At 33.9% G+C, this 24219-nt stretch overlaps 1 long non-coding RNA gene across 1 annotated transcript; it reads left to right on the top strand.

Annotated features, from left to right (window-relative positions):
* The first annotated feature begins 338 nt into the window (after window positions 1-338).
* Window positions 339-21592, top strand: LOC134477788 (uncharacterized). Its single transcript, XR_010049982.1, has 4 exons — window positions 339-497; window positions 2173-2285; window positions 11609-11686; window positions 21277-21592. It is a non-coding gene; the product is annotated as an uncharacterized LOC134477788 (long non-coding RNA).
* Window positions 21593-24219: the final 2627 nt, after the last annotated feature.

Below are 24219 nucleotides of genomic sequence, written 5' to 3'. Positions count from 1 at the left end.
TTGCATGGTTCCAGCCTCTGTCTCTTGTGATCTCAATGACTGCTTTTGACTGTGTGAGACCTCCTTCTGCTTCGCTCTTGTGAAGATATTCTTACAACCAAAGTGCATTCTGAGAATCCACAAGATTTCCCCGTCTAAAAATATCTCAATTTAGTGATAACTAAGGCAATATTTTCAGGTGATAGGGGTTAAGAGTTAATGTGTCAGGATTGCTTTTATGCAGAAACTATAGTGTTGGATACTCAGGATTCTTATTATATTTTGAAAAGTTGAAGTTTTTTTAAGGAATTGAAAATGTGCTAATTGATGTCCTGATTTTTTCTACTTTTTCAGGAGGGCTTGACGTTCTTAACATTATGAAAGAAAAAGATGATCTCTATCAGAAGGCTGCCCAAACATCTGTGATCCCTGGATATATCACAGGGGCATCCATAAATAAATAAGCCTTATTCTCCTCCAGAGAGAATTGCTTCCAAGTAGTGATGCCAGTCATCAAGGTAGGAAAGTCCTGGGACTGTAAGCCACAGAACAATGGTTTAATGGTCTCAGAACAAGTGGCAGAAACACAACACTCACAGAACTCACTGGATAGACTTGTGACTATTTTTCTTCTTGCTTTTATGGCAAGTTCTTCAAACTTTCCTGATGACTTCTCCCAAAAGTGTGGAGATCCTCATGACACCCCATGTGTTTACTTTTACTTGAGCTGACTCAGACCTTGCAGGGCTGGAATGTCTTGAAGTTGGCCAGAGACAAGCTTCCGAAGTGAAAGAAGAGAGACATCCTGGGAACAATTTGATGAAGCTAACCATTCATCAAAATTGTCATCATGCCTTTCTAATCTAAAATATGCATCCCTATTCAGTAGAACACAATGTCTTTTTTTGTTTCTCAGTAAAAGTGGGAGTTTAAGTCAGTTTGTGATTTCATTCTAATAGAATTCCTCTGACACCCCCCCCCCCAGAGATACTTTCTGTCTCTCTTGTCTTCATTCACCTCTCTAATGATGGTTTGGTGGCCCAAACTTCCTAAAGAAATAAATTAAATATTTAATTAATGTATGAAACTATGATAAACAAGAATAAAAAAATTAGCAATGCAAACGCAAGCAAACTGATTTAGCAACTACTAACAAATAAAATCCTGATAACTAAACCTTAGTAACATTGAAATGTCAAAGGACATTTTTGTGATGTACTGAAACACTCACTTAAAGTACAAAATCAAAAATAAAAGCATCTAATTTGGTGAGATGAAGACAGTTATCTAAATTATTTTATCACTAAGCATTTCCAAATGTATAAAATGTGATGAACACAAAAACCCTATTATTATTACACTGATTATCTGTCAAAGCTCCTCATTTGAAATATACAAAGGCTTTATTTAAGAATGGTGAGAAGAAAAATAATAAAAATCATGCCATGAAGAGATGATTCTTTTTTCTTGAGCTGATTTTAAAGTTTTATAACAGACGCTCCATGGAACATTTGCAAATCTCTAAAAACAACATGTTCTGTGATTTTTAAACAAATAAATACCACTTTCCAAGGAAAGATACATACTTAAAAGACGCCAGTTAATTTTTAAACATTTAAAGCTAAGACTTAAAATATTGTTTGTTATTTGGGACATTGTGTGTTCTTACAGCAAATTGAATTTTACATAATAAAACTTTATTTTGGACGTAGGAGTATGTTATGTTATACTTTCATTAGCATTAACAATCATCTCATATAAATTAAAGCACCAGTTATATCAACTACTTCCCCAAAGGACATACTTTTTAAAAGTATGTCTATTTAAAAAGAAAAAATTCCCCAATACTGGGGAGTGAACTCAGGGCCATACCCATTTGTAGGTTGATGCATAGATGAGTTCATATCTAAATATGCTGTTAGGAGTTGGAAACTGTTTGAAGTGTGGGTTTTGCTGATTCATCTCTTCAGTAAAATGAATTAATTAGTATATATTTCACACAGTTGGTGGAAAATCCAACTCAAAATTATTGAAGCAAGAAGTATAAACACATTTAAAAGTTCCATCATAGACTGAGTGATTCCAGGGCTAGTAATATTGTATAGTTCAGAGACATCATCAATTACCTGTATTCTTTATCCTTTTTCTTTGTTACCCCTAATGCTTTGATTTTGTTTTTATTTTTGAATCAAGATTACACTAGCCACATCAAGACCTATGATTGGAAAAAAGAAACAGAGGCTTTCCAGTTTCAAGCTGTCTCTTTCTTCTCAGTTACATTTCCCAAAGTATACTCACAGAGCCAGGTAAAGTCTTATTGTCTTTAATTTCTTGCGTGGTAGTTAGGTAAATTGGCTTGCAGTGAAATGAACTTATCACGATTCATTAAATTTTTTTACTTATTATGATTGGAAAATTAACAGTTAACAAAAATCACTTGTAAAAATTATTTTTGCATTGATTTCCAGTTCTTGCAAAATGTCTAAAAAATGAGATTAATGCAAGAGAGTACCCACTGTTAAGTGTCACAGTTGTGTGTAAAAACTGTATCAGGAAGTCTGAAGAATTCATTACCGACTTCATAGCAAATAAAAATTAGTTGATAGTTTACTGAAGAAGCACATTGCTTTTATTTTACCTCATGCATCCTCACAGTGAAAGGCTTATCAGGATGGATTTTCAGAATAGGAAATTAAACCAATCTGGCCTCTTTTTCATAGTATGTTTTTCTTTTTCTTTTGTACTTGGAATTGATCTCAGAACCTCGCGCTTATGCTGCTGAGCTATATTCCTGGCCCGTGTAGTATTTTTATGTACCAGTGACTGGGAAATCCATAGAACTTCCTGAAGTTCTTTCTAAAAGTTCATCTTATGCAAATAAAGTTTGATTTTATTTTGCATATTAAACATAATTTGCATGTAACATCAAACCATGTCCACTTTTCAACTGGGGTTAGAATATGCTAATTAAGAAGTATTTATCAAACATTTGGATAAATTATATTTTAGTTTATATTTTCATAATAAATCACTATTGTACTACTTACAAACATATTTGTGTCACATGAAAAATTAGCTGATGTCTAAAACATCTTTAGTTATAGAACACTGTGTCAGATCACATCAGTTCTACCAATTTGTGGTGTTAGGTCTAAAAACAGTTCTCCTCAGTTGTTTGACAAAATGCTTTTTTCTTGCTACAATACCTGGACATCACTAAATTTGAAAATATGTCTTTGTAAACTATGCCAATATTGTTTTTAGAAGCACTTTTAGTATGTTAGTACGTTTTTTCTGCTGTATTTCCCTGAATACTATCTTGACATGAATAAAAATGAATCATAGTTTAGAGAATTCTAAAATATTATAGCTAGTAGATGACTTTTTTAAGTTTTATGAATTTAGTTTATTTGTTAAATTGCTACTTAAAATGTATAAAGATGAAAAGAGGGAAAATCTCTTAGTGAAGTAAAGCATAATGAAAAGCTTACTCTGAACATGACTGTTTTTCCAACAAATCACAGCATTTTCACATCACTTCTACATTTATGTGACTAAAATAATAGAATGTACAGCACTGATGGTATTGGTTTATATTTTAACTGTTCAGTACTAACATTGAAAAAACCAGTAAGGAGAACAGTAGGTATTAAACTACCTTGTAAATGAAACATATGCAACTTTTTAAACCTTTCGCCTAGGATAAAACCTTACATTCTAGGTACTGTGATAAAAACCAGTGAATTAATGTAACTTTCTTAGGCTGCTCAGTAGTAAAATTCAAACAAAGTACATTTGATGACATATTTATTGATGTATTGTTGCAGGGTTTTTTCCAAAAAGAACAAAAGATTTTGTTCTTTTTTCCAAAAAGAACAAAAGAACATCCCTTTCAGCATTAACAACAGAACACAGGTAATGATGGGATGCCAGTTTATCATTCTAATGAAAGAAAATAATCAAAACTCATGAAATCTACTGCTTTTAAATATTTTTTCAAAACCTATGCTTAAACAAAACTCTTTACATTATGCAATGACTTGCTAGAAACAGAATCTCATTCAAGAAATTCTAAAGCGTGTTATAAAGACACATATACTGAAGCTCTGAGACACCAGAAGGAGTCAAGAGCAAAGAGAGATGGTTTTCATGTTATAAAGAAGCTATTCAAATAGATGTTCTGTTAGATGAAGGAAATCTCCTGTTGCTCAGCTTCTGTCAGGTATCGTTTTTGATCATCATCTTTAACTATTGGAAGGACACATTTATCAGTTCACTTCGCCTGTTGTTGAGAACCATATGGATACACTGATGTATTGATTGGCTATCTGTTTTTATTTTGTTCTAAGTGTTAGAAATTTATAGACTCCTTACTAATTGATTTAACAGGAAGGAAATTGCCAACAGAAAGTTTCTTTTTCCTGCCATTATGCATTATGAGTTATCTGCTCTGGATGTAGTTTATCTGATATTTATATCCCTACCTATAATTATATTTCTTTTTAGTTTATGGAATGGTGGTGAGAGCGTATTTTTTAATATGTTAAAATTTTACAAAGCACTCTTACTTCAGAGTGAATTACAACGGAAAACTGTTATAGATATTCTTTTACCATGGATGCACCTTCATTTATGCAAGGACCAAATGATAATTACCTAATAGATAAATTAGTAAAATTAACAGAATCTGTGAAAACATATTCGTCAAGAGGACAAGTTAAGCAGAAGGACACAGGAGCCCAGAGCAGACATCAGCTGCATAATGATGTGCAAGACCTGCAGATGATATTCGAGGGCCCAGCGCAGCCCCTTAATGAGGCTGCCAAGGTACCAGCTGCTGCTCTGGGACTGAGGTACACAGCTCAGCATTTGGGTCAGGCTTTGCCATATGAGGAGGAAAATGACTGAGGAGTTTAATGTGATGGGGCACGCGACAGCGTTCCTGCACTGCGCAGACACTTCTAACAGATGATATTTAAAAGGCTGCTTGCCCTCTGTCCAAAAATATGCTGTTCAAATGATATGGGCACTTAGTAGCAATACTGGAAATGAAAATCCAGAATGAGTTAAAATATTTTACTAAAGATGTTTGTTAAATTTTTCCATCTGCTTTCTTCTCTATACGCACCTGTGTACGCATATAGGTAAGAAGAAATGACAAGCTAAAATACCAGTAAACTCTTAAACAAATTTCTAAATCATATAAAGTTTTGCTATTATCAATGTCACTAGCAAAAACTCTAACACAGTTTACATGGTCTTGGCTTAAAGCTTCTGCGTTTAAGCCCAGGGAATTGCAAAATGTAATAGAAGATGAAAATTCTAGATTTTGTTACGCTTTAATATTTGCATTCAATTATTCAAACTGAGACTTAATGTTTGTTTCTCCCACATGGGATAAATAATGTTTTTTTTAATTTTTGTTTGGATAAATATACTATTGTGAGATTATCGGTCGTTTTTAGTTTTATTTTAAACTTTTTGAGGAACTTCCCATAATTTTTTATGTCTGTACTAATTTATGTTTGAATTAATGCTGTATAAGGATTCTCTTTTCTCTTCATTCTTAACACTTATTATTTATCTTTTTAATAACAAGCATTCTAGAAGGTAAATAGTGTTATGTCATTGTGGCTTTAGCTTCCTTTGCCCTAATGATTAGTGATGCTGAGTATTTATTCATATATGTGATGACCATTTAATCTTGTTTTGTGAAATGTCTTTTTAGACCCTTTGGCCACTTTTAAATTAGGTTATTTGCTTTTTTGTTGAGTTATTCACATTCTTTGTGTTTTTTGAAAATTGTGTCCCAGTATGCATATATTTTGCAAACATCTTCTCCAGTTCTGTGATTAGACCTTTCTCTGTTGTGGAGTCCTTAGTTTTGCAAATGCCTTTTAGATTGAGAGTATCTCATTTGTCCGTTTTTATTTCATTGCTTGCACTTTGCAAACCATATTTAAAAAATATTACCCTGAGCAACATTATGGAATTTTCCTCCTAAGTCTTATTCTGGTGATTTTGCAATTGCAAGTCTCTTGATTAAATCTTTAGTTCATTTTAAGTTGATTTTTGTCTGTGTTATGAGATAAGGTTTTATTTCATTATTCTCAATGTAGGATCCACCTTCTCTAGTATAATTCACCAGATATCATGGAGGAGACTGCCTTTTTCTCACTTTGCATTCATAGTATATTTGTCCAAATCCATAGACTATAAATACAAAGCACTTGCTGTGGGGCTTCTGCCATGCCATGGGCCTGTCACATGTCACACCCTGTTCTATTTACACTATTAGCATATTTTTAAGTCAATAGTGTGATTTATCCAGCTTCATTTTTTCCCCCTTCAGGATTTCTTGAGTTTTTAAAGGTGTTGTGTGGATTCAATGAAACGTACGATTTTTCATTTGTTAAATATATTTTGGCAATTTAACATAGACTGTTTTGAATCTACAGTTTACTTTGGATATTATGGACATTTGATCAATATGAATCCTTTCAATTTATAAGTAAAGAATATATTTCCATTCATTTATATTCTAATTAATTTACTTCTTCAAAAGAATGATTTTAAAAAATTTTACTCAGATGATCTAAGGATTGTCCATTCCCATGGAATGGAACAGATTAATATTCTCAATTAGAAAACTGACCAGACAGAATCAGAATTGACTTCTGATTCTAAAGCATTGTGCATAAATTATCAAGTCTAGGGAAGTTATCATCTAAAACAAAACAAAACAAAACAAAACAAAAACCAGAAGCAAGCCGAGAAAAATGTTACATATGAGTAACCAAGGAGACCCATGTATAGGTCAAGCATCTGGAATTAAATTGTATGTTTGGGGAGTGTATATCTAATGTATCAAGGTGGGAGAAAAAATGGCAAAGCTACACAGAGATTTGAAATAAAGACCCCCCTCCATTCAAGGATAGGATGAGTTCAGTAGGCCAAAAATAAGAAAGCTTATTCAAAGGTGTTTGTTCCAGTATTTTTGAATAACAACAAAGATGACTCTACCCATTGTGAGATCCTTTTGGAGGTTTATGATATGTTTCACAAATCACCGGCTTGGTTCTGTAGTTGTATGAAGAAACAGTGCCATAATGCATGAGTCACTCGTTTGAGTGCTAAATAAGTCATATTCAATATGTGTTTCCTGGAAACAAAAATCCCAAATGTTTTCATTTGGGTTGTAGATAAAAAAAAAAAACCTGAAATATCACCATATGGATAATATAAATTGTATATTGTACATAGTGAACATGGAATCAAGGGATTTTGTCAGAGCTTATATTTCTAACTAGAAAATTAATGTGTCATTTTCTAAACAAGGTGAAGATAATATTAAATATGAAAAAATGTTTTGGAAAGGAAGTAAATTGGATTAAACTGTCTCTGGTATTCAGCATTTCCACAGTTTCATTTCAGGAAAAAATTACACAGATATATCAATGTATAAATGTGAAGATGCACATTTGAAATTCATTCCTACAACACTGCGAATTTTAGAAAAAGAAAGTAATGCCATGCTTAAAATGAAGTGCTGTTATGTTATGGTTTAATCCAAGAGATCCCCCCCCCCAAAAAGACTCGTGTGCTGAGAACAGGGGCTTTCAGAGGGTGAGTGGATACTGCAGTGAATTCTCATCAGTGGATTAACCCAGGGATCAGTTCATACCGGCCGTACTGTTGCATGGAAGAGGGAGGTCACTGAGAGTGGGACTTGGAGTGACATCTTCCTCCCCGCTCTTCCTCTTTCTTTCTGCTTCCTGACTGACTTGAAGCCAGCAGATTTTCTTCTGCCAGGTCCTCCCACTCTGTGGTTTCTGCCTTGGAGCAGCTGGCCAAGGAATAAATTCACTAAAGCTATAAGAAAAAGATACATAGTTTCCTTTTTAAGTTATGAGTGTTGGATATTTTGTTCCAATGAAAGGAAATTGACTAAGGCAGGCTTGCATTTATACATAGCTCCATTACTACCTGCCAAAGAGCTCACTGTTGCACTTTATAAAGTTCATCATAAACCTTGTGTCTCACAGTGTTGCCCACGTCACAGGTGACCACATAATGCTAGATGTTTGTTTCTACTTTGTCACATTCTGTACCCCAATGCTCTTGGCCCCAAATCTTGCAGAAATGGTGAGCTTTGATAACAAGGTTTCTTCCCTTCGTAGACTTTAAGTGACTCTTCTTGTTTATTGATCTCCATCCTAATAACCACATTCCAGAACTGTAGGAACATTCCAGAACTGTAGGAAAAGTCTCATGAGTCTGTACCCAGGTTCTGCCAGGTATTTTGATTCCAAATTTTAAATAAAATTGATACAATTTTTCATTATCTCTTCTCAGTTGAAGCCCGCATGGCCGAGATATAATTAGGACAAAGCCTGTATTGTTATAGATGCATAAAATAAGCAATATTGGCACATATAGCCATTATTTCGGTAGTGTTTTGCAGCACTGACCTCAAAACTTATTCAGAATTAGCTTTTATTTATTGTGTACTTAGAGATTAATAAGCTGGTAGAAATATGAGGGGCACCCTGTATGATCAAAAAATATTATTTTGGGGCTGGGGATTTAGCTCAGTGGCATAAGCACCTGCCTTGCAAGCAGGCAGTTGTTTGATTCCTGATACTGATAAAAAGGAAAAAGACAAAAAAAAAACTATTTCATATTTTTGAAGCCAGTTGTTAGACATAAAATTATAGAACTTCACATTTTATGAAAAATGATTTGTATCATTAATCATATAAGCAATTTATCAGTATAATTCAAATTTTAACATAAATAATGTAAATAGAGGTATTTTATGATATGATTGGGGAAAGTAGTATATAATCATCATTCAATTAACTGAAAAATTTTTTATCAGTCTACATTTCACCTCTGCTCTTGACTGACTATTTTAGTTCACTGGAGAAAGAAATAATCCCTTGGAATGTTAAACATACACTATTTCCAAATTTTATATATATATATATATCACTTCAAAGGAAAAAAAGTCCTATTTTATTGAGGTGTAACTTAATGCTAAATATTTGTATTGCTGATAAGCAAAAATAAATACCAATAAACCTTAGATATAGATATCCTTATAATACATAGGACACGAAATAAAACAACTACAAAACAGTTGTCTCTTCCTGATATACATAGGTCTGCAGAAAATAGAGAATGAAAGAACTGTTTTCATTTGAAATTTATATAGAAACATCATTTCAGAAAACTGTTTCATATCAGGAGGCATGTTTTCATTTACAGCAAATGAAAGTAAATCTAATTCATTAAAATTAATAATGATAAATGTCCCCATTTGTTCATTGGAAGTGCATAATCAGATTGAATTAGTACTATGAATTAATTAGTCTGAAGAATTAGGAGTTTGTAGTGATGCCAAATAGATGTAAGTAAATAAATGGATGAATGGATAGAACTCATCAATTTGTAACTGGAATTTTATCCAAGAGACAGTGAACAATTTTAGTTCTCAGGGAATAGCTCCATATGATGGGAAAAAGTACATTGTTTTTGACCACAATATTGGTGAAAAGATAGTAGCACATGTTTAACATTTTAGAATCATATTTTTTCTTGGTAAGTTGATTAAAATCTGGGTACATAATTGTAAAATTTTATGTACATATTTGCATACTCGGTATATTTGCTTAGCAACACAAGGCTCAGTATCTCATCCCAGGCAGGTACAAAACAAAACTACTTTTAAAGAACAACAGTTAAGATTGTTTAATCACATAAGAAATGTGAAATATATGTGCCTAATAAATTTACACAAATAAAGAAGCTGAAAAATTTGAATGTGAGCCAAAAAAACTGGATACTTTAATCAAATTATAGTAACATTTGGTTAAGGAAAGGTGAAAGAAAAAATATACTATGTAGGCCAGCAAATTAAACTGATAATGTAAATTCACAGACACAACAGGGAACAGAGATGCAAAATAACAAAAACAACAATAAAAATATATTTTATGAAAAGTTAAGGAACTTGGAGAAAATCAGTTTAGTTAATAACTAGAAGAAGATAACAGAGAAGTAGAAACAGTCCAAGTAATTACATATTTGCACATGAAACTGATGAAAATATGGACTCTCATATTCATGAGACCACTAAAACACAGTATAAAAAATACTGCGTGCACACAGAGCATTCTCTAACATATCATGGGAGCCCTAAAGAACTCCAGATCAAATAGGTTTTGTATACTTCCTTCTAAGAGAGTTTTTAAAGAAAAAAAAAACTCAGTGTTTTACTAACTATGCCATTTTTATAATACACTTTAAATGTACATTAAGGTAACCTTTAAATCTGAGGTGGTTAAAGATAACAAATGAACAGAATTCCAAATTTTTGAAATAGGTAAATGGCTGCAGGTATAGTATACATTCAAGAAAATTGTATACCTCTTACAAGACTTGTACTCCAGCCATATAGACATTAGTCTTAGAAATAAAGAAGTTTAAGTCTTTATTTTGTCTAGGTAGTTAGTCTGCACTTAACTGATTTCTTTTACTTGCTTCTTCCCTCAAAATTTATGTTTCCAATACATTTATGTGAGAAATGCATCTTTAGTACGCTTCCAAAAAAGTTTTTAAAATCATTAATAGTTCTTATGGTGTAAAAAAGAGGAACAGCCTGACATTATTAGTATCCAAATGTAAGGTCACAGCACTCTAGCTAAGGGAATCTTATCCGAAATGTCTAACTCACAGCCTGACCAAGCTCTAGATTGAATGACCGATTTACAGTAAACACGGAAGACAGAACACATTAAACTACAGATTATTAGGCAATCAAGAATGTAGAAACTAATGGAAATTATGTTTCCATTAATGCAATTTGATATCGGTTAATTACAATGATGAATAAAAGTTTACTAATCTTTTGATATATAAATGGTAAATGTAATGTCCACATACTCAGAACCACTTTTCAAGATAAAATTTGGGATGTATCTCAAGGTAAGGGTGTTACCTAGCATGCTTCAGGACCTGGGTTTAATTTCCAGCACTGATAAAAACATTCAAGACTAAATTATTATTTTGCTGTGCATATCAAACAATGTGCTTAAGGTTTAAAAACATGGATAAAGCATGGATGTTTTAAACAATGTCTCACAGATGAATGATAGGAAATATAGATGATTAAACCTATGAGAAATGATGTAATAAAATATATTTAACATATATTTGTATATTGAAAGTTTGGACAATTCTTAATTTATTTTATCTTGCTGTATCTATTCCGCTGCTTTGCAGAGGGAAAGAAAGCCAGTGCCTAAAATCTAAATGCCAACATGTAAATCCAGCAAGCAAATGAATAGTGGGACTACATTCCCAACGGTAAAGTCACTTGCAGTCAGTACGCTGCCATGTGCTGAGTGACACTGATATACGCTGTGAGCGCTAGGTGGTATATGCTAGTAGGAAAACAGTAGATAGGCACATAAAGCTAGATATTCGAAATTCAACTCTTTCAACTTTTTGTCAAAACTAGATTTACTTTAGTTTTAAAGTTTGTTATTTTATTTGTCTATTTTTGTGTTACTATAACAAAAGAACTGAGATTGTATAGGTTATAAACAAAACATTTATCTTACAGTTTTGGAGGTCCAGACAGTGGCTCTGACATCAGCTTGGTTCTGCTGAGGAATCAAAGTTATCCTGGATAGCACCCAAGGTCAGTGTTGTGTGATGGGAGACCCATCCACCTCCAGACTGCCAGAAAGGAGCTCCTCTCTTAAAAGTCCTTTGATCTCTTTGTATCACCAGACTGGAGACCAAACTTCTAATACACAAACCAGTGGGAGACAAACTACATGGAAACCAACAATTTTTTTTTGTGTTGCTTTTAGGAAAGTCACTCCTCACCTGCAGTGGCAGGGCGAGCAACCTTGCACATGGTATAGGGAAGGCATCTGCAGTCTCACTTTTGCTCATGAGACGAACCTTCCTAGAGTCTTTTTGTGCCCTTGGAGTCAACAATCTTAACCTGTTGGTTTCCTCTCCCCTCCCTCTGGGATTTCTCCTTTTTAAAGGTTCTTCAGCTTAGTAGTCAAACTACTAGCACCAATCCTCCATTCTAAAACCCATGTCAGGTGACGGATTCCACTCTTCATAGCTGCTCATGAAGTTGCTTTCTGGTATTGCCCTAACGATACGCCCACTCTGTCCTATGCCACAGACAGTCTTAAAGTATTTCTTCCTTAATATCAAATTCTGTTCATTTCTTTTACCCCTACATTTGAATTCTTAAAAATGGGACAAAGTCCTAGCAACTGTAACCCATAATGAGCATAATCAAGTGTATGAAGTAAATTTCAGAATCTTGTCTTTTTTCCTCTACCTCTGACCTTTGTTCTTTGTTTTTGCCTTCTTTTGTTAGTGAAATAAGTGTATTTGACTTGCTTCCTAGAGGTGCAAATAGATCTACACTCAATATTGGCTGTAATCTGTCTAGAGACAGAAAAACATTTCCATTGTGTTTTTATGTTAAAAACTGAAATAAAATAGCCATTTATTTTTGATTAGTTATTCAATTAAGTCATTTTATTACTTGTTTAAATTTCAGTCAAAAGTAATATTTCTGTAGTACATTATCAGATATGGAAATGTATAATGTCAATCTAACATAATTTTGTAGTATTGAAACTTGACTAGTTCAAAGTTGCATTGTGCTTTCATACTATTGTTTCTTGTATTTTGCTTTTGACTTGTGAAAGAGTAAGCAACTAAGAAAAGTCTGGAATGTTCATTGCAACAGCTGTTGTCAGAAATAAGTGCTAAAAAGCTGCCAGCTTAAAAATTAAAATTTCTGGCAGACACAAAATTTTCTTTTATAATCATTACAATTACATTTCCATTTCAAATAAGAAAAAATGACTTTGACCCCATTCTAACACTGATTACCAAGAACATTTCAGAAAAAGGGTTAGTCAAAATATGCTTTGCCTTCATTAGATGTCCCGCATCATGTTGTAACTAGTGATTTCTATTGCTAATAGTCATTACTAAGCAAGTCTGATTTGGAAACTTTGTGACAATTTTTAGGCACTCTTTTGCTTATTTGCTGTGAACAAAAGAAACTTTTATTATATAATTATATCATCTTTCACTCAGTTAGCAAAATAAATTGGTTACCCACTGAGTGAATAATATTTTGGTAGACACATTTGGGAGGGTACAAAGGAAGGAAATAGCATTTTCTTTCTCTTTTCTGAAGTTCACAAGCCAGAAAACAGAGAACAGTCAAGTTGGAAAGACTTGTAAGTCCCTGCGGAAAGTTCAAAGACTTACTCTGCAGTGTACACAGTTTCTTGTTAAAATAGATTCCTGATGGGTTGTGAAGATCAATAGGTTTTTTTTTAAAGGATGTAATTATTGCAGTAAATAACTTTAATAAATCATAAGCCTGATTCGATTTTTCTTACTTTACATATGCTCCTAAGTTTCCAATGTTGGTGACCTAGTTTTGGGAGAATAGATTTTAGTAAAGGATTCTACTTGAAATTTTCAAGTGAGGAAATGTAAAAAGAAAATTGGTTTTGGAATCTGGTAAGGAATTGATTATTTGCTCAGGCATTCCCTACTGAGCTGCTATTAAGACTGCTCACTGTCCATTCCAAATGTGAGTTTCATTCTCTGAAAAGCAAATATGATAATACAGACTGTCTAAGGGTGCTGGGCTTCCAGGTGGTGTTTATATGAAAATCGTGATGTAGTACAGAAACTAAAGGTTTTTATTCTTCTTAGGTTGAAGTACAGAAAAATACTAAAATGGGAGCTAACACTTAAAATAAATTGATACCTGAAATCAATAAGGTTATTGCCTTTAACTACGTTCTGAGTTTATGTCCTCTGCGTGCTGTTTCTGTGATCCACCCTTTCCTCAGGAGCTCTGTCTGCTGTGGATACAGAATCATTTTCTGACCTTTGGGAGAAGGTCAGGAGAGTTAACCTGCTGTCAAATCCTCCTTTCTCCCTTTCTGAATTTCTCCTCCAGCTCCCATAACTTACCTCTTTTCCTGCTTGTAAGGAAATCTTTGCCCGGTTGTCAAAAGGAGGATCTGTGAAGGTGACAGAATTTATACAGAGTGACATCCCGGGGCACTGGGAGAGGCAGAAAAGGTGAGAGGGTAGAGGCAAAGGACACAGTGAGCAATCAGAAAAATGCTGTCCCCCACCCTCTGTCCTGGGGAAACAGGAATGACAATGACGGATCTGAAGTGTTGTACAGATGTGATGTATCTGTATGTCATTAGGACTTTCCAGAGTGTTTCTCATTAGCAAAGGATACTTTGACAGAAGCAATATGCAGATCGATTTTATTAGTGATTTCTTCAATTATATCATTCTTTCTCTAAGCCCCATATAACCTGTGAGGAAAGAAGAAAAAAACACAATATTTTCTACTTCCCAGGTGCCAAATGCATAAATGAACCCCATTAAGAGCTGTGCAGAGAATAGAATAGACCTCTCCTTGTTTGTACGTTTATGGGTGCCGTTAGATGAGGAGGAAGATGCAAAATTCAGAAACTTTTAGGACACATTAACCTATGAGAGAGTTAATAAGTTTATGGGGGAAAATTAGTATTACAAAAGGATCTTTGCCTGGTGTAGGTAATCAAATGGAAATTTAGTTGCAAATTTATTTATGCACAGAGGCAGAGGTTTGAAAACTACACTGCAGGAATGCTGGATAGATCCATGTATTTGAAATTTTACATGGTAATAGACTTGGGAATTTTACCTGTATATATATTCTGATGTACCAAAAGTGTAGCATAATTATCATATAAATAATAAAAATTTAGAAAACTTGAAAATGTTCAGAATTATCAAAAAGCATACAACATCAGGAATTCTAATAATAAAATCGTGTCTGCTTTAGCAAGCTGGAGAGACAGGAGCATTAGCCAGATAATGCAAACAGAAAGGAGTAATACAAAAAAAATTAGTGTGATGGTGGTGTGGTCATGCAGGTGTGCGATCCAGGGCTCTGGAAGGCTGAGGCAGGAGGATCAAAAGTCTAAGATCAATTTCAGAAATTTAGTGATTTAGTGAGACTCTTTCTCAAAATAATAATAATAATAATAATAATAATAATAATAATAAAATTAAGAGACCTGAATATGTGGCAAATTGAAAGCTCTGGATTCAATCTTCATTACCAAAATAATAAACTGTAAAATAAAATAATATAAAAAATAAATCAGGACAAAAAGATGTGAAAGCATTTCTTTGCAAAAAAATTACAAAATGAAAAGTAGGACCATCTAGAGATGTCCAAAATATTATAATTTAAAAATAGGAATTCCACTGTGAAAACTTTCAGAAATTACAAAAAGAACAAATGCATGATGAAGACACTTGTACTTTTCACGAGGCACATTTTTGTAATTTAATACATGTATACAATGGGCAATTATCAAATCAGATGAACTAGAATTTCTGTTTTCTCACATACTTCATTTCTGTGATGGAATACCTCAGAATCCGCTCATATTTTTCATTTGAAACTTCTAATTATTATATATGAATCATCTCTGTTTTGAAATGCCTCATCTGAAAATATACACTCTTCTGTTTTCCTACTGGAAATTTAATTGTTGATCATAGTTATTTTAAATTCTCTGAGAGTATCAAAATACATATCCCATTTCTGTTCATTATTTTATCTCTTGGCAATGGGTTGGCTTTTTAAAAATCTTCTTCTCTAAGGGCAGGGATATAGCTCAGTGGCAAAGCATCTTCCTGGCAAGCATGAGGTCCTGAGTTCTGTTGTGTTTTCAAAAAAAATATTCTCTGTATGCCTCCCAATTTCTAATTGTAACTCAGAAATTTTTGTGTAGAAAACAACTTTTATGACTGGGGGGGGGTGGTTAACATGCCCTGTCCATCCCCTGGAGTTTGCTGTGCCCTTGGTAACACTTTCTTCTGTGATTGGGTGGTTGAACATGAGATCTTCCCTCTTGCTGAGATAGTCCAAGTTCTTTAGGTTGGAACTCTGTCAGTTTCCCTGCCCCATGCCCACCCAGCTCCAGGTCTGAGCTGGACACGTTTTTATGTACCTCCTTCATAGATTGTAATTCTTGTTTCCTTCATATGCAGTGAGATTTTACCACGCACTAATGACCAAGTGTTCCGGATTAGTTGGTCCTTACAGCTTTCCCAGGGGGAAGAATTCTTAGTTTTAGAACCATAGAGGTCCCAGACAAGCTTTGTAGCTCTCCTGGGAGTGAAAAAATTATTAGACATGGGGGTTTTCAGTGATAAGGTGAAAGAGTATAAGGCAAAAAAACAGGTTGATTAATTATCTAATCACTTTAGAGTTAAGGGTAATATGTTTCATGATATACACATAGAAATATATATATATATATTTTTTTTCAAGGTTCTCATATATATAATGTAAAGAATCTATCTATCTATCTATCTATCATCTATCTATCTATCTATCTATCTATCTATCTATCTATCTGTCTGTCCATCTCATGTTTATTTGGCAGGGAAAACAGGTTAAAAAAGTAATGTTTTATTTGCCATTTTAAAATATGTATAATTTGTATTTTCTATAACTCTATAATCTAGTTGAATGATGTTTATTAATATTCTTTCCAGGCTTGTTCATCTTTGGGGTAAAGAAATAAACAAAGTAATTGTGTCATGAGACAATACTTATTTTTGCTCAGTTAAAGACAGTTTCTTATGATTTTTGTATGATGCAGAGTATTGTATTAAATGTTCTTGTACAAAAAGCAAAACAAAACAATAACCCCACCCCCAGAAATTCCATGTAAGACATACCATTGGCCTATTGATTAGGATATCAAAAAGTTTAGATATATATGTGCATTTCTTAAACATCAATTTTTTCATTATTTCATGTTGAATCCTCTGAGTTACATACAAAATATTTAAAATATATCACAGTTATAACAAATTTTAGCTACATTTTATGTGTTGAATGATTCCCATCCTTATAAATTTTAAAATTTCCTTAATGCATTATTCAGGTAAAATTAACTTCCTTTTACACAGGAGAAAACTGTCATGTACCCAAACTGAACTGACACACTTGCCCAGTCATAGCTACTAAACACACAAATGTGCTAACTTTTTTCTCCACTAACTTCTTAATTTCTTCATCAATTTCTCTGGCATCTCCTTTCCCTAGATGCTAATATGGATTTTTTTCCCTTTGCATAAAATGAAAAGTCTTTGAATATATTGTCTAAAATAATTTACTTCATAGGATTAGATCCTATGTTTTAAAAAGTCAGACTGTTTAAGAAGTCATTTGAATTTTGCTCTGCCTGTTTTAATATACACAAGCTAAAAATGCAACCTGAATATTTTAAGATTAGCTTAAGTTAGCAATATGAATAAATATTCTAAAATTTCATGTTGAAGTCTATTTTTAGTTATTCATAAAGTCATAAAAAGTTAACAATTTGAACTAAACTTTTCTTGTAATAAACAAGTGGTACATTACACTGTTATCATCTGCCAAACAAATAACTTTTTTCTTTGATTTTATGACATAACAGTGGTTGCAAAGAATTACTGATAAGTGTATGTTGCATTTAGAAATATGTGTTTTGTTAAGATATTGGAAATTATTATGAAAGTCTGAGTTCTTTCTTCTTAGAGTGCATATCCAGTTTCACTCAATATTCAATGACATGTTTGCTGTTCATGTTAGCCATAGGATTAAAATCCAATATGGTATATTTATTTTAAAATGAAAAGAATGTACTATTCTTCATTTTATACTGCACGCAGACAATAACAGTCACCATTTAAATCTTAGTGTGTTGATTCTAAGAATTATTGATATATTATTAATAAATCTTATGACTTAAAGGCGTACAATATTTCTCATACAGTTTTTATTTGTATTAACCATCATTCACTTATTTAAAAATAGAGTGAGAAACATTTAAAAGTTCAGAAATTTCTTGTAGAGAGGAGAAATTTGGGAAGAACTACCTTAGTCATGTTTTATCATACCTGTAATGGCCCCAAATTTCTAAAAATCAGTATCATCACAACCCATAGCATAGAAAAAATAACTTTGTAAAATATGCTTTTTCCACTTATACCCAAAGTTGACTGGTACAATGGTAGTAAATGCACCTAAATTCTTTCAGTTGGATGTGCTGGTGGAACCTGAAGGACTGATCAGTCTTGGGTGGGTGGCTATATCATGTCATGTGAGAGTTTTGTTTGATTCTTAATGAACGAACATTGGCTAGGTATGACACTATTGGTTAAGTTACCCCCCGATCACCAAGCAACTGCATTACTTCTGCATTGCTGCTCTGCTATTACTAGTGCGAATTTTCACATTATTGCTGATGGCATCATCCCAGATAACAAGCTGCGTTAGTTCCTTCTGCATGTCTGCTGAATGGAAAGAGGAATTAAAGGAATTCTCAAATGCTTACATTTTCTTTGAACAGATATTACTTACATTTCTTTGGCATATAAGACAGAGTAAACAACCATAAATCATAGCTTTCTGATTAAGGAAGCCTGAAAACATTGTACTGAGTCAATAAGACTCATCTCAAAAGTAGGACTTAGTAGGCTGTCAGTGGTTTTGTAATGCCATTGACTTAAGAAACAGAAAAAAATTCTTCCTGAAGATTATAGAAATAGGCAAATATTCAAGGAACATTCTTAAGAAAGAATGATCCTCCCATTGAGTCTCCATTCTGTAAATCATTACTGAAAAATTTTTTTCATGCTCAGTTTTCTAGGTGACAAAGGCAAATATTACATATCTATGGCACAGATTGTTTAAGAATCTAGAATGAATATTAATAAATTAAATGCACTAAAAAACTGAAAGTTTTAAGAATTCCAATGATAAAATCAGTTGACCTTAGAAACTGACAATAATTTGAAGGTTGAAATGATTTATAGGAGTGATTATAAGTTAGAAAAAGTGTTCTAAGCAATGTTTTGATTCAGACTATTGCAGGAGGTGGGGAAAATTAAAGCAATTACAAAAGGGATCCACTTCCTAGTTCAGCAGCATAGTAACAAAAAGATTGTCTAAAACAGCCTGTTTCTGTGTAAACAAATTTGCTTTGCCCCACACTGGAAATCTCTGGTGAGTTTTATCTTCCTATCCCCAGGATATTACACTTGATAGGACTCTCTTAAGATTTTTTCTTTGACCTTTAACTCTAAAGGGTAGAATAGTCTTTCTCGACTCCTATTCCATTCTATATCTTTTTGTATTGGAAAGACTTAGATTTACAATTTAGTTCCACGGAGAAACTGTATCCTGAGAAAACTTGATGATAATTAACCACAGAAGTACTACTACCTTCCTTAGAATATTTATCTCTAATTTCCCCCAATTCTTCTGGGACAGGTGCAGTGTTTTCTCCTAGCTCAAGAAGTACAATTTAACAGGAGGAACACATTAATTGTTTTGCAAATTTCTTAGGTATGTTATGTGATAGCTTGTATCTAGATGTCCCCAAAAGCCTCACTTCATCATAGGCGGGGTTTGGGGAGGTGACAGGATCTCGGGTGTGTTATGCTAGGATCAAGGATATGATGCTGGGGTTGATTCACTGGGATTAAGAGTGCCGGTACTACCCACCCTCAGGCAAGGTAGCCCCCTGAGACAGGAAGAGGACCACTGTGGTCTGGCTGCTCTCAGCTTGATATCTCGCCTACTCTGTAATGCTCTCTGTCATGGAACCTTGGCTGATAGCCACATAACTGTGAACTGAAACCTCTTCAAACTGTGAGCCGAATAATCCTCCCTTACATTAATTTTGAGCGTTAGGTATTTTGTCTCAGCAATGAAAGAACTAATTAAAACATATTGCTATATTCAATAATGAGATATTTAAAAAGTGCAATGTTGAGAGTATAAGTTTATATTTAAACTGTATTTCCAAATTAGAAAAATAACAAAGCATTTTTGTGCCAAAGCGGAAGGTTCATGAAGGCAGTGGTGAAATTTTCAAGAGGTTTAGATAATGTTAATTGTAGATATAATAGTCAAATATTAAACCCATATTAAAGGAAAATAATATCAAAAATGCTTTTCTAAAATGTCAGAGTTTAAAGATCCTATCTTTTTCCGAACAAGATATTTTCATAAAATAGAGAGGGAAAGTTCCATATTTTATCACTTGCATCAGTTTTTAAATGTTACCTAGAGAATTTTTTTAACACTAATGGAAAAGAAAGGGTGAAACAGCTGTGATTTCTAAGGAGAAAGTTATATTGAAGATGAGAATATGAAGAGAGACTGCAAAATTGCCAGGTGTGAGGAGGTTGAACACTATATCTAAAAAGGAGAGAAATGCAGTAAGCTGTACTTTGTACTTCCTACTCCATTAATTTTCTCTTCCACAGCTATATAAATCTCTAGTCCTGAAGCAGTTTTGAAATTTTCTATATTAAGATTGGATTTCATGGCTTCATATCCATTAAACTTAACTTTAAATTCCAGTAATATGAGACAGTGTATGTAGAATGAAATCTACTTAATGTAAATGTATATGTAGTAAAAAGCATGTCTCTCTAAACTAAAACAAAGGAGAAGGCCATACAATTTATAGTTGATATATCTGTGGTCAATATATATACAGATATATCTGTGGTCAATATATATCCATGGTTGACATTTTGCTAGATCTGCTAACTGCTATAGTGAACATGTGATAAGAAACTCTGTTTGGAGCATAATTCCTTTTGCATATATATGGATATGTATGTATGAACCAAAGACTGATATTTATCAGATTATTATATAAATCTTTTCCTTTCTAATGTTATACTTTAAGAGTATTTTATGCCCCACAAAATGCATATGGTTTCTTTTCTTTATTTAATAGATAACTATGACTTTCTCTTAATAATTACTCTCTCCTCCTCCTAAACCCAGTGGACAATTTGTTCCTAATTACTTTCAATCACTTCTTATTTAAGAATATTACATTTGTGTGATTTTATGTTGTTTTCCTGTATGAGCCAGAACCCAAGAGGAAACAGATGGTACACTCAAAAATGGGGTAATTAAGAGGATTTTTATAAAGCTACTAATTATAAAGTTGTAGGTAGAATTAAAGGAACTGTCAAAGAGAGGTGCAGTACTCTAAAGCTGGTGAGCCTGAATTCGCATGGCATAATGGGTCCCAGGAGTTAGAAAGAAAGCATAGAGGAGTGGCCATGTTTCTGGAAGGCTCTAGAGAACTCTGTTCAGTGGCAACCTGGCTCCTCTGTGTTCTGTTGCAGGTATCTACCTCCAGCTGATACCAAATCCAGTCAGAGCGCAAGGTCAGCTGCTCACTGCTGCCTGAAGATCAGCCTTTCAGAGGACGGGTACAGAATGATAAAGCAACTAGAAGACACTTAACACAAGTTTGCAAAAAATAACATGAAAAAGAACTCACATCATTTTTATGGCACATTTACAGTGGTTAATTGGTTTTTGTTAATCTTTTGATGTTATTTCTAATGAGTACCCTAAAATTTTAATGCTTGTGTACTACCCACCCTTACCCCCTACAGATTTTCCATTTTATTTTTCAAATAAAAACATATGATGAGCTGCTGAAGAGTCTTATTAGCTTGCTAGTTTAGATCTTTCTGTTCTGTAGGCAAAATATGGATTTTGAGTTAAAAGTGACTCAATTGTGACTCATTAATCTTTGTAAGATAGATTAATTTCTCTTTAAAAAAGAGATTGTAATAATAGGGATCTCAGAGAAATAAACTAAATGCTTAATAAAGTTTCAGATCTGGGCTCACTCTGAGATTTAATCTAAAACCAACTGTTCCTTGTGAAAAGCAGGCATGCAAGACAGAATATGAAACAAGGAAGACTGCATTTCTGAGTTTGTCTCTGCTCAGATGAAATAGTTTTGACAATGAATTTCAGCCAACTGAATTCCCATTGGACTTTCAGAGTTAAATCACACGTCTACCTCCTTTCTTTTATGTAAATTCATACTTATTAATAAAACACTCTCCAAAATATTTTAACATTTTTAATTTGATACATACATTCATCTATCCATCCATCCATCCATCCATCCAATAATTTTTGTTGAGTGCATGTTATTTGTTAGGTGTTACTTCCTGTGTGGAAGACACAGTAGTGAATTAAATAGCTTCAAGTCTCTGTGCTCACATTATTTACATTGTAGTGGTGGAAATATAAACTTCAGGAGAAGAAGACCTGTAGCATTTATTAAATTATGGTAAAGACAATGGAAGAAATGGAGGATCTGAAGATTACTATGGTAAGTACTCAAAACAGCAGTAATATATAATATTGCATGGCCAAAGAAACTGGGCTGAAGAGGTCATATTTGTGTGTAAACTTTAAGAAAATATATGAGGAAATCTGACCTGAGACATTGGTGGAGGAGCATGTTTTAGAGGAAGAAGGCTGTGTTCAACTCCTGAAGCATTACTTACATATTCAAGGACACAGAGAAGTCAGAGGGGTTATAATGCGGGCAGCTATGGCTGGAGTGATAACAGATAGTGGGGAGGTCAAAGGTCCAGTTTGTAGCTTTCCATGTAGTTGTGTAAGTTGGGCATTTACTGAATAACAAAGTCACTGATGTGTTTAAAACTAAAGTGTATACAAATCATTCAGGTTGCTGTGATAAAAACAGTATCTTGAAATGCAAACATAGGGATAGTAATGCAGTATTCCTGTTTATGAAAGAGCATGGTGACATCAGGGGTTGGGAAAATGCTGAGATACCGGATGGATTCATGTGAAGCCTTTTCTGATGGATTTCACAAAAAGTTTGAGGAAGACAGAACACAGGAATGACCTGAAGCTCAAATACTCATGAAGACCGAGCTGCCATTGACTAAAACCAGGAGGCTCAACGAGAAAAGGGAAATTGTGTGCCTCTCTGTGTGTGTGTGAGTCTGTGTGTGAGTGTGTGAGTGTGTGAGTGTGTGTGTGTGTGTGTGTGTGTGTGTGTGTGTGTGTGTGTACACGCGCGCATGCTTATCCTGGAGGGGGAGTAAGTATAATTTTTGATATGTTACATTTGAAATGTGTTATGGAAGTAAAGAAACTGGGTTGGCATCTGGATCTATGAGACTGGAATTGGGAGGAGGCTAAGATGCTGATTGAATTCTGGAAGTGGTCGACACAGGACACGTGTTTGAAACCAGGTTGCTGACATGGAAAATCATGGTATGCATGGAGAGAGAGGCAAAAAGGCCTCAAAGGGCTTGGCTCTTGATATTTCCAACATCTCCTTCTTGGAAAGAGTAGGAGTGGGGAGTAATAGAGACAGAGAGAGTATCTGAAGAGTTAGGAAGGGAAGGAGAAGTCTGGAATCTTGAAAGCCTGGAAGACTGTTTTAATGAAATTGAGAAGGCAGTAGTATCAAATGTTGATGATATTTCAAAGAGGAAACCTACGGAGTTGCATCCAGCTTTGGATATTTTATATTACAACAAGAATAGCCTCAGTTGACCTCTAGTTACAAAAAATTAATCAAGAGAGAAAATAAGATGCAAGATGAAGTGGAAAAAATATGTGCACGTGATTTTGTTCGGACTTTGGCTGTAAAACCAGAAATGAGATGGTAAGTGGAAAGAACATAATGACTCTTGAAAAGCAGAAAATATGGGATCAATATCTAGGGAGACAAAGTAACAATCACTGAGGGGGAAATCAGAAATTCTCAAAAATGCTATCAATATTTAGAAATATTTTAGCACTATGAATCCAAAATGTATCATCTATGAGTCCACCGATTTTGAAGGTTGAGTCAGACAATCTCTGATAGATTTCTGGACAGCTTCTTCCTTTATCATAGTCTCATGCTTGGGGCACTTGAAGCTGCCCAGATTCTTTTTGTTTGTTTGTTTGTTTGTTTGTTTTTTGGGGGTTTTTTGGTACTAGGGATTAAACTCATGACCCCATGCTTGCCAGGGACTTACACAGCTGAGCTAAATCCCCAGCCCCAGGAGCTCCCACAATCTTAGAAAAAGGTAACACACTGACACACTTGACTGAATCAGTGATGTTCCTTTCATTTTAAGAATTCAAATACAGAACTGCAACAGCAAGCAGAAACACTGAAGCTCACAGTAACAGTGATCTCTATCAGTTTACATTTCTGACTTCAGAATGCGAATGATCCCAGATACTTAAGAAGGCTTTTTAAATTGTTATTCTCTCAACCACATTTTAGAGCC

Source organism: Cavia porcellus, unplaced genomic scaffold, assembly GCF_034190915.1.
Source record: "Cavia porcellus strain 051 isolate PalLab524CR breed Dunkin Hartley unplaced genomic scaffold, mCavPor4.1 scaffold_10, whole genome shotgun sequence".
Lineage (NCBI taxonomy): Eukaryota > Metazoa > Chordata > Mammalia > Rodentia > Caviidae > Cavia > Cavia porcellus.
Note: the sequence above shows the minus strand (reverse complement) of the source record. Positions and strands in the feature narration are given on the sequence as shown.